The sequence below is a fragment of the Pteropus alecto genome, unplaced genomic scaffold, assembly GCF_000325575.1.
Source record: "Pteropus alecto unplaced genomic scaffold, ASM32557v1 scaffold123, whole genome shotgun sequence".
NCBI lineage: Eukaryota > Metazoa > Chordata > Mammalia > Chiroptera > Pteropodidae > Pteropus > Pteropus alecto.
In genome coordinates, this window is record NW_006433950.1 from 48,184 (window position 1) to 56,615 (window position 8,432).

Genomic DNA, 8,432 nt, shown 5'->3' on the forward strand with positions numbered 1-8,432 from the left:
TTGTTTGCCCTCTCCCGTCTCTATCCTGCCTCCCCCAACTCCGGCCTCTTCGGCACCCCACTTGCTCAACAGATCAATTGCACCCAAGAGAGGCAAGGACTGGCGAGCACTAGCCAGCCTCACGGCTCCTTATTTACTGCGCTTTTTCGCTTAGAGACTCAGCCCTGGGCTCCCCCTCGTGGAGAAACCTCTGCTGTCTCCATCACCCAGTGGCTCTGCTGGCGTGTCTGTCCCCTCACTAGGTGACTCTGCTGGTGTGTCTGTGTCTCTGCTGGGGTGTCTGTGTCCCCTCACTAGGCGGCTCCCCCGCAGCCAGGACCTGAGCCCCCCTCGTCTGGGTGTGCCCCGTACACACACGTTCCCAAACTTCTCGTCTCTTCTTGGGGTTCTGCTTGGTGGGCAGCACGAGGTGTGATCCGCTGCCCCGATGGGACAGAGCTGGGACGTCCGAGGGGACAGCTGGACCTTCATGGGGTTCTGCTTGGTGGGCGGCACGAGGTGTGATCCGCTGCCCCGACGGGACAGAGCTGGGACGTCCGAGGGGACAGCTGGACGGCGGCCCAGCTCTCCCCGCCGGTCTGGGGCCACTTTCCCAGCTCCGGGCTTTGCATGAGACGTCACGTCGTCCCGCCCCCCGGCATTACAGCTCCCGAATTACACGCTCCCTCGCTGGGCAATTAAGCAATAATGCAGTCGGAACTAATGCAGCAAAGATGATGGGCCATTGGAGACGACGCTTCATTTAAATATTGAGCTCAGTGCAGACAAATAATAAACGTGCGTTTCTGCTTTTTTTTTTTTTTAACATAAGGAGGAATTGGTTTCAACGGTGGTGGGTTTTGTGAGTCGGGGCTCCTGTTCAGCCCGTAGCGTTCTGCCGTGAGGTGCATCTGAGCTGCGTCTCCCCCGTGGGACCCCCTCTGCTCGTCCCCACTGTGCGGTCTGAGGTGGGGACCGTCCTGCCCTTCGGGGTAGAGTGGCCCTTCCTGTCTGAGACGTGAGGAGGTGTCCCCCGCCGCGCTCCTGCTCGCGATGGCCAGTTTCCCATGTTCCACGTTAGGCTGAACCACGGGAAATCGCCGACAACCGTTCTGATCATTAAAAACGGCAGATTTGCTGTTATTTGACGAATGAAAACGGCAATTTCGGCTGGTTCGACCTAATAATTTTACTAATTCACGTGACACCAAACATCTGGGGCCCGAGGCTCGTGGAAAGCCCTTTATTCTCAGACCTGGTGGGTTTAGGATCCGGCGTGCTGGCTCCCATCAGCCCCGGTCTGTGGGTGGGACTCATGACCGTGTCCTCCCGCCTCATGCATGGGGTCAGGGGGTGGCGGGCACAAACTGCCTGTCATCTGGTCAGGGGCCTTGTGCGTGCCGGGTTAGCGGCCTGCTGTCACGGTGGCTCTAAGAGCAGCACCCCCCCGGGCTGTGTTCCTTTGTTAACCCCAGGTTTTAGCTCTTCGGGATGAAGACACCCCGGGGGTGAGCTCTGGGAGTGGCCGAGGTGATCGTGAGAGGCTGACTCTTGGATCTGCCGTGGCGGCATCTCGCCACAAGCAGAACAATCGGGTTAAAAGTGCGAAACCCAATCTGCCGGTTACTTTGTCTTCACGTTGGATGTTTTTTTTTTGTTTTTGTTTTTTTTAAAGAAATTGACTTAAGAAAAAGCCTTGAAATTCAGTTTTCCCTTCTCAGGGCAGCTTAGAGACCATGTTACTTATACAGTGTTTTGAAATTCTTAGCGAGAATAATATCCAAGAGGAAAAGAGTCCCTTTGTCCGAGACTTCTAAGCCTCCTCAAGTGACTTTACTCAAAACTCTGCCAGCTCCGTCCTTGCAAAGGGCGTTACGTGGTGGCAGATGGTGTTTCTGTTACAAACGGGGATGGAGGGGGTGGGAACTGTCAGCTGTCACGTGACTTCAGGCCTCGGGGACAGGCAGCTCCTCCTGCTTAGTCTTTGGAGATGGCCGATGTCGTCGGTGCCTTGAGTGCGTCCCCGTCCCTCTCTCTCTGCCTGAATGCTCCTTGTCACTGGGCACACCAGGCAGGCATCGGTGCACAAACGCCCCAGCCCCCTCGTCCCGCAGTGGGACCACTCTGAGGTGTGATTCGCAGTCTCCGAGTGGAGTCAGCCTCACGCTACCATCCGGGCAGCAGGAAGCCAGATGACACACTCCTCTCTGGCCGCCTGCCCGTCTCTGTCTCTGTCAGACCGGTGGGAGGAGACCACCTCCTTCCCTAAGGCTCCAGCGAAGTCCTGGGGTTGCCTCTCGTTGTCCTGCCTTGGGCCGTGTGGCACTGTGGCAGGGAGGCGTGGTGCTCCCATCGGCGGGGCAGGAGTCACAAGCTGGTCACGAGACCTAAGGTCTGAGGGTGAGAGGGAGGGACGCCAAGGGACGATGCACAAGTTCTTACCACTGCGGTTACCACATATGCTGTGACACCGTGTCCGGGGACAAGTATGTCCAACACGACCCTCTGTTTCTGGCTCAGAGGGCGGGGCCGCACACGCACCACGTCCGGACCCGGAACGTCGTGGCCTGGGTCGCCGGCTCCCTCGTGCAGCCACCTCCCACAAACCTGCACACACGGGGAGCAGCACGATTCCCGAGGAAACAGCCGGTGCCACCGTGAAGACGCGATCGAGGCTGGCAGCCACCTGCACAGCTCTGTGTCCCTACCAGGGCCTGGGCCAAGGCCTGGGGCTGAGGTAACTGATTTGAAGATGGTTCCAGAGACTGAGATGGGGGCGGCAAAGCCAAGGAGGGCTGTGCTGTCCAGGCCGTCCAGAGAAGCAGGCAGAACGCCTTCCAGAATGATCTGCGGGGCTGAGGGGCTCAGGGACACTCACCCATGGGGCCCTCTGGAGACCCCCAGCCCCAGCGTGCTTCCGCCGCACCTGCTCTTGGCCAAACATGCCCCGTGGCTGAGAGGGAGGGTGGGAGAGTGGGGTGGCCTGGCGATGGCGGTGGGCAGGGGGAGCGGAGGCGGGTAGGGCACTCAGCTGCCCTGCATTGGAAAGGCTGAATGATGACCTCCAGGGCACTTGCAAATGACCTTCCAGCAAAAATCCCCCTTCGGTCTTCACCAATGGCATACATTGAGAAACCGGGAACCTCGTTTGTAGTAACAAACCAGGACAAAGCCTCTGAATTTTCTCTCTGGTTTAATGATTTCTGTTTCGCAGAGAACACACGCGGCAGGATGCCGAACACCGTGCATCCCTTTAATAAATAAGAATCAGTTGCTGAAATATCTCCTGCCCGATCGATCGTTTTCTTGGTCCCCGCCTCGTAAAACGTAGCGAGGAGATGGCAAGTGTCTCACCGGTCTGGCTGGTCTGAGTTTCCTGCGCTGCCATCGAGTGGTGCCTCCTTTGGACCTGGGCACGCCTGTCCGCTTGCAAAGCCTCCGTGTGTCCCGGGGGGTCTTGCACGGAGCCCGCCTCTGACTCGCCTCAGTTCTATGTGTGTGGCGTTTTCCTTGTTACTTGTGATGTGTGGTGTGTCTGGCAGCCCCACACCTGTCTCCATCATGGCAGGTGTCCCCTCATTCACGCGGCCCAGCACCGCCTCCCGGGCGCCACTCCCGGCAGCTGACGCGACTTTGGGCAGGAGCTGGGTGTCACAGTGCTGCCCCGAGACCCATCCACGCTCATGAGTGGGCTCAGACACCCAGCAAGCTGCCTTTAGCTCAGACACTGCGACCCGCTGGGTCTCGTTTCCACGGCTCAGCTCACCTCAGAAAAAGATGCGAGAGGCCACACTGCTTTTGGTGACAGCCACTCGTGAACGAGCACTGAGTTTTGCCCAAGCGCCAGCAGCCCTGGTGTGGGGGAATCCAGCTGCGTCGGTGTCTGAGAGGGCTCCCCATGCGTCAGAGCGAGGGCCCAGCTCAAACGCCACTTCCGCTCCCTTCCGCTGTTTGACGAGCCCCTGCCATGCCTCCCCTGCCCGCTGTCACGATTAATCCTTCCTCCCTGGGGTCCCTTCCACTCCATCACCGTGCTCATCACTGTCACACTGAATTCCAGTCCACTGTGGATGTGTTCACGCCTCCTGCTGGGCCACCAGCTCCTTCGCGGGGAGCAGACCTTTCTCCTACAGGGGGATGTTCACAGAGTAATAGTCAATGTGTGTTTGTTGAATGAATAAAAGTGGCTAGTGACCAGGTCCTGCAGACCTCATGGGCCCATGGCCCCCGTGACACCCCAAACCCTCAGCCGCCCTTTGCCCTGAGTCCTGGTTGCCACTCGTCCAGTGCTTGGGCCAAACAGATCCAAGCCCTTTATGCCATCTTTTGGGGTGGTGGGGTGTGGTAGATCCCCCACCCCAGAGTGCGAGCTCCCCGCGCCGGTCACCTACTTGGTACCTCCACCTTCAGGCACCCTGGGGCCAGGTCTGAAAAGCATCAAGTGCCCAGAGGGTCCCTTTTCATCAAGTAAATGTTCTTCTGAAAACCGGTGGGATGTTACATCTTTATAAATTGAATTTTCCTTTTTATTTGGTAAAATTGTCTTTTCTTTAATTAAAAAATATTTTATCTCTTTCATCTTGTTACAGAAGTAATAAATGTTCATCACAGAAAAGTCAAAACCTCACAGCCAGGCATGAAAGTACACACAATCTCACCTGTCACAGAGACAAACTTTTAATACCTCGGTGTACAACTTTCCAGACGTGTATGTGTGTGTGCGCTTCTCTCTCTCTGTGTAATAAAACTAAGATTCAAATCCTATTTTAAACATGTGACAGGAGCTTGTTATTTTTAAAGAAATCTAGGTCTACGGCCATGCCACCCTGAACAAGCCCGATCCCATCTGATCTCGGAAGCTAAGCAGGGTCGAGCTTGGTTAGTACGTGGATGGGAGACCACCTAGGAAGACCAGGTGTTGTAGGCATAAAAAATTAAAAAAATAACGGATTGTAAGCTGACTAGGTCCTTGCAATCTGTGAGGTCAACCAAGGGTTGCCTTGCTTAAAAAAAATAAATAAATAAAATAAAAAATCTAAAGTGATTTCTTTTAGAATGTGAATAATTTTCTCTGAGATTTATTCATGCTACTGGTTCAGGCAAGTCATCGAGTGTTTATGTTTGAGTGTGTCTGTGTCTGACAATCTTTGGGAATTTTTATCTGTCTTTGCCTCCATATCCATCTACCCATCCACCTACCCTCCCATCCACCCATTCATGTATCCATCCATCTACCCACCAACCATTCATCCATCCATCATCCATCCATCCATCCATCCATCCACTGTTCGTCCGTCTGTCCATCCATCTGCCCATCTATCCATCTGCCCATCTATCCATCCTCCCATCTATCCACCCACCCACCCATCCATCATCCACCCACCCATCCATCCATCCACTCACCAAGCCATCTATCCGTCCATCCATCCATCTATCCACCCATCCATCCACCCACCCATCCACCGCTCCATGATCTGTTCGTCATCATTAGTCTATCATACATTTCCTATTGAGTCTTGAGGGATTGACATGAAGAGGCAGGCAGGGAGGCAGGGCTGGCTTGATTGAGTGCCTCCACAGGGAGCCTCGCACACTCAGTGCCACGGATTTATGGGGTTCCCCAAGGACCGGATCACACAGCAGAAGAGGGACGTTCCCGCTGCACACATTACAAATGCGTGCTCTTTGCAGCATGGAGCGGGCTCGCTGAAGATCAGCATCTTCTCTTTGAACAGCGTAATTGAATGTCTCACAGCCTGAACCCTCGCCGTATTGATGTGAATTAATTATTTGTGCATTTGTAATCTCCTGGCTTCCCTGCCCAGGAGTGCCCTGCGACGCGACGCTGTGCGGCCGCCTCCTCCCCAGCCGCCACCTCTAGGCGGGAGCCTTTCGCTGTTCTAAAGACAATTAATCACTCAAACGGAGCCGGGTTGTGCTGGCAAAGGGGAGCCTTCCCTGTGAAGCCGACATCCTGCTCTGTGGGCACTAACCTGCGGAACGTGACTGCGGTCTGTCTGCATGAGAAGCACCCGTTTGGGAGGACTGGGCTCGGAGAAGCTGTGGGAGGTGGAGGCGGCAGCCTCGCACCCTCAAGGGGCACAGAGCCGGGCGGGCGGAGGGGAGCTGGAACCACGCTGTGCCTTTCGGGAGGGCGGGGGGGCAGGATTATGTTCAGCTGCAAACAGCTGATCAGGCACTTAGTTGGCTACGCAGGTAAGAGAATGTTGGTAGACTGTGTCGTAGACGCACAGCAGACCTTGCAAAACGAATGGAAGATTTTGTATCCTATAATTTACTAAAAAAAGAAGAGGCACAGAAAAATCAGCTTCTGCAAGATAACTCGGGTTATCTACAATCTACTTTAACGTCTTCGCTGTGTTCTTAAATCGAAAACTGGATATGTGTGATTCGAAACATCAGTTACGTGCTTTGGGAGTGGGGTGCGGCTAACCCTGAAGCTCGTTTGGCTTTGGGCCTCTTCGAGGCCCGTTCTGAATGGCTGCGATGCCTTCTGGCCCTGCGAGGCCAGCAGACTGACCGCAGTAGTCAGAGGCAGGGTGGAGAGGGGCAGAGAGGCTCCTGTGTGCAGGCGGGTTTGCCCGCAGGTGCTCGCAGCCCGTGTGCCTGCACGAGGCAGGACGGTGGCGACAGGTCTGGAAGGGCTCGTAAGGAAATGTGGATGGAGACTGGGCTGTTTCGCAGGGGACGGCTGCCATGTGCTGCACGAAGGACCCGGTGGGTCAGTGCCACGAGGCGCCCGTGTCACAACTGGAGCATGCAGAGGCTTCTCCCCTGGAGCGGGGTGTGGCTGAGTCACCCCAATCTGCCTGGCTCCTCTCCCCGCCCTTCCTGCTCTCCGTCACCCCCCATCACCCTAGCCTCCAGCTAAGGCGGGCTTGCCCTGCGGTCACTTCCCTCCTCCACCCTCTGGCCTCCTCGCCCTCAGTTTGGAGTTTGTTGCGATGCTGACCCACGGCCCCACAGTCCCTCCAAGCCGACTGACCAGGTGGCCCTCCCGGGCTGGGACCAGACCTTCGGAACAACCCACGGTGCCTTCGTCCCAAATCGAAACAAACCGTTCCATCCTCGGACCCCCGTCTGCCGTGGGCGGCGAGTCCGATCCCACAGTCTCCGCTTCTGGTGCGCACTTGACCCTCCTGGCGTGTGCGCCCCACGAAGTCCCTGGTCTGCCGTCCTTGTCCTCACCTTGTGCGCTGCGTGGTGGCCCCAGATGCCACCGTCCACTTTGCACACTGCGCTTCTCCCTCCCAGGCTGCTGAGGCAGCAGGGAGGCCGGTCCATGGGGCCGCAGGGCCAGAGGGTCTTGCTTTGGCCTCCTGGGGACCCTAATTCCTCCTCGGTCTCAGTCTGACTGCCATTTGCCTCTGTTGGGGGGTTAAAGTCCCACCCTAGGGAGTGACCTGCCTCACCCACCACTTCCAGAAATGCTTGGTCCCCAGGAGGAGACCTCAGGGCCCACCCCTCTGAGCGCGAGGTGCTGCCTCTCTGTGCAGAACACGGGGCAGCCCAGGAGAGCTGCCCCCCAGAGCACAGTGACCTCTCGCCGTGCACCACACCGGGGCCAGCAGCGTCCAGGCACTGTCTGGCCGACGGCGTGTCTGCGGAGGGGGCTGGTTTGCATGACAGAACTGGCTCTCTGGCTCCTGTCCCTGGAGGGGTCTGGCATGACCTCAGCCCATCACGGACACGTCATTTCCATTCCACCGGGCGTCCAGGAAGGGCCTCGCTCCTTCTCGTGCACGGCGGGCCGGTATTTAACCCGACGTGGGCCCACGGCCGCATCGAGCTGCCTGCAGAAAGAGATAAGTCTTCAGAGCAGAGCCACTGTCCACCGGACAAAACCACCAGATTCACAGCTCGGCTGGTGCCGACCAGCAGAAGTGCGATGTGAGACCAGGTGTGGGGTTCGCCAGAAACTGCGCGTCTGATGCCGCCTTCTGCCCCGCAGCCCAGCCGGCCAGCGCCGCGCCAGGCCGTCGCGAGTCCGGGTCTTCCTGACGCACGGCCCGCTCCTCTCTCCCCTGCGAAAGCGGCCGCAGGCCTTGCCCGCGCCGCGGGGACGGGCCGGGTCATGCCGGGGTAACAGCGGCGGCAGCCGAGGCCGACTGCTCATTGTGCTGGCGCCTCCAGTGCCGGCTGGCAGGGGAGGCTCCTGCACGTCCTGAACTGCCCAGTCATGCTTGGGAGGGTCTTGCACTAGCAATCAAGTGCCTGGACTGGAAGGCACGTGTGTCCCTTCCATCCGCAGCTCACTGGCTGGAGCCCGTTATGCGGCCCCGCCCAGCACAGGGCGCAGGAAGCATGGTCCTAACCAGGTGCCGGCGAGACGGCATTCAGCGAGTGACGTCAGTGACAGGCACGCTTGTTTACAAACGGACCGCATTTTGAACGAATCCAAGAGATCTGGCTATTTAATGCGATCCTGTCAC

General features: G+C 57.4%; 1 pseudogene; it reads left to right on the forward strand.

The window, feature by feature from the left end:
* The first annotated feature begins 4,787 nt into the window (after positions 1-4,787).
* On the forward strand, positions 4,788-4,906 carry LOC112477370 (annotated as a pseudogene).
* The last annotated feature ends 3,526 nt before the right edge of the window (positions 4,907-8,432 follow it).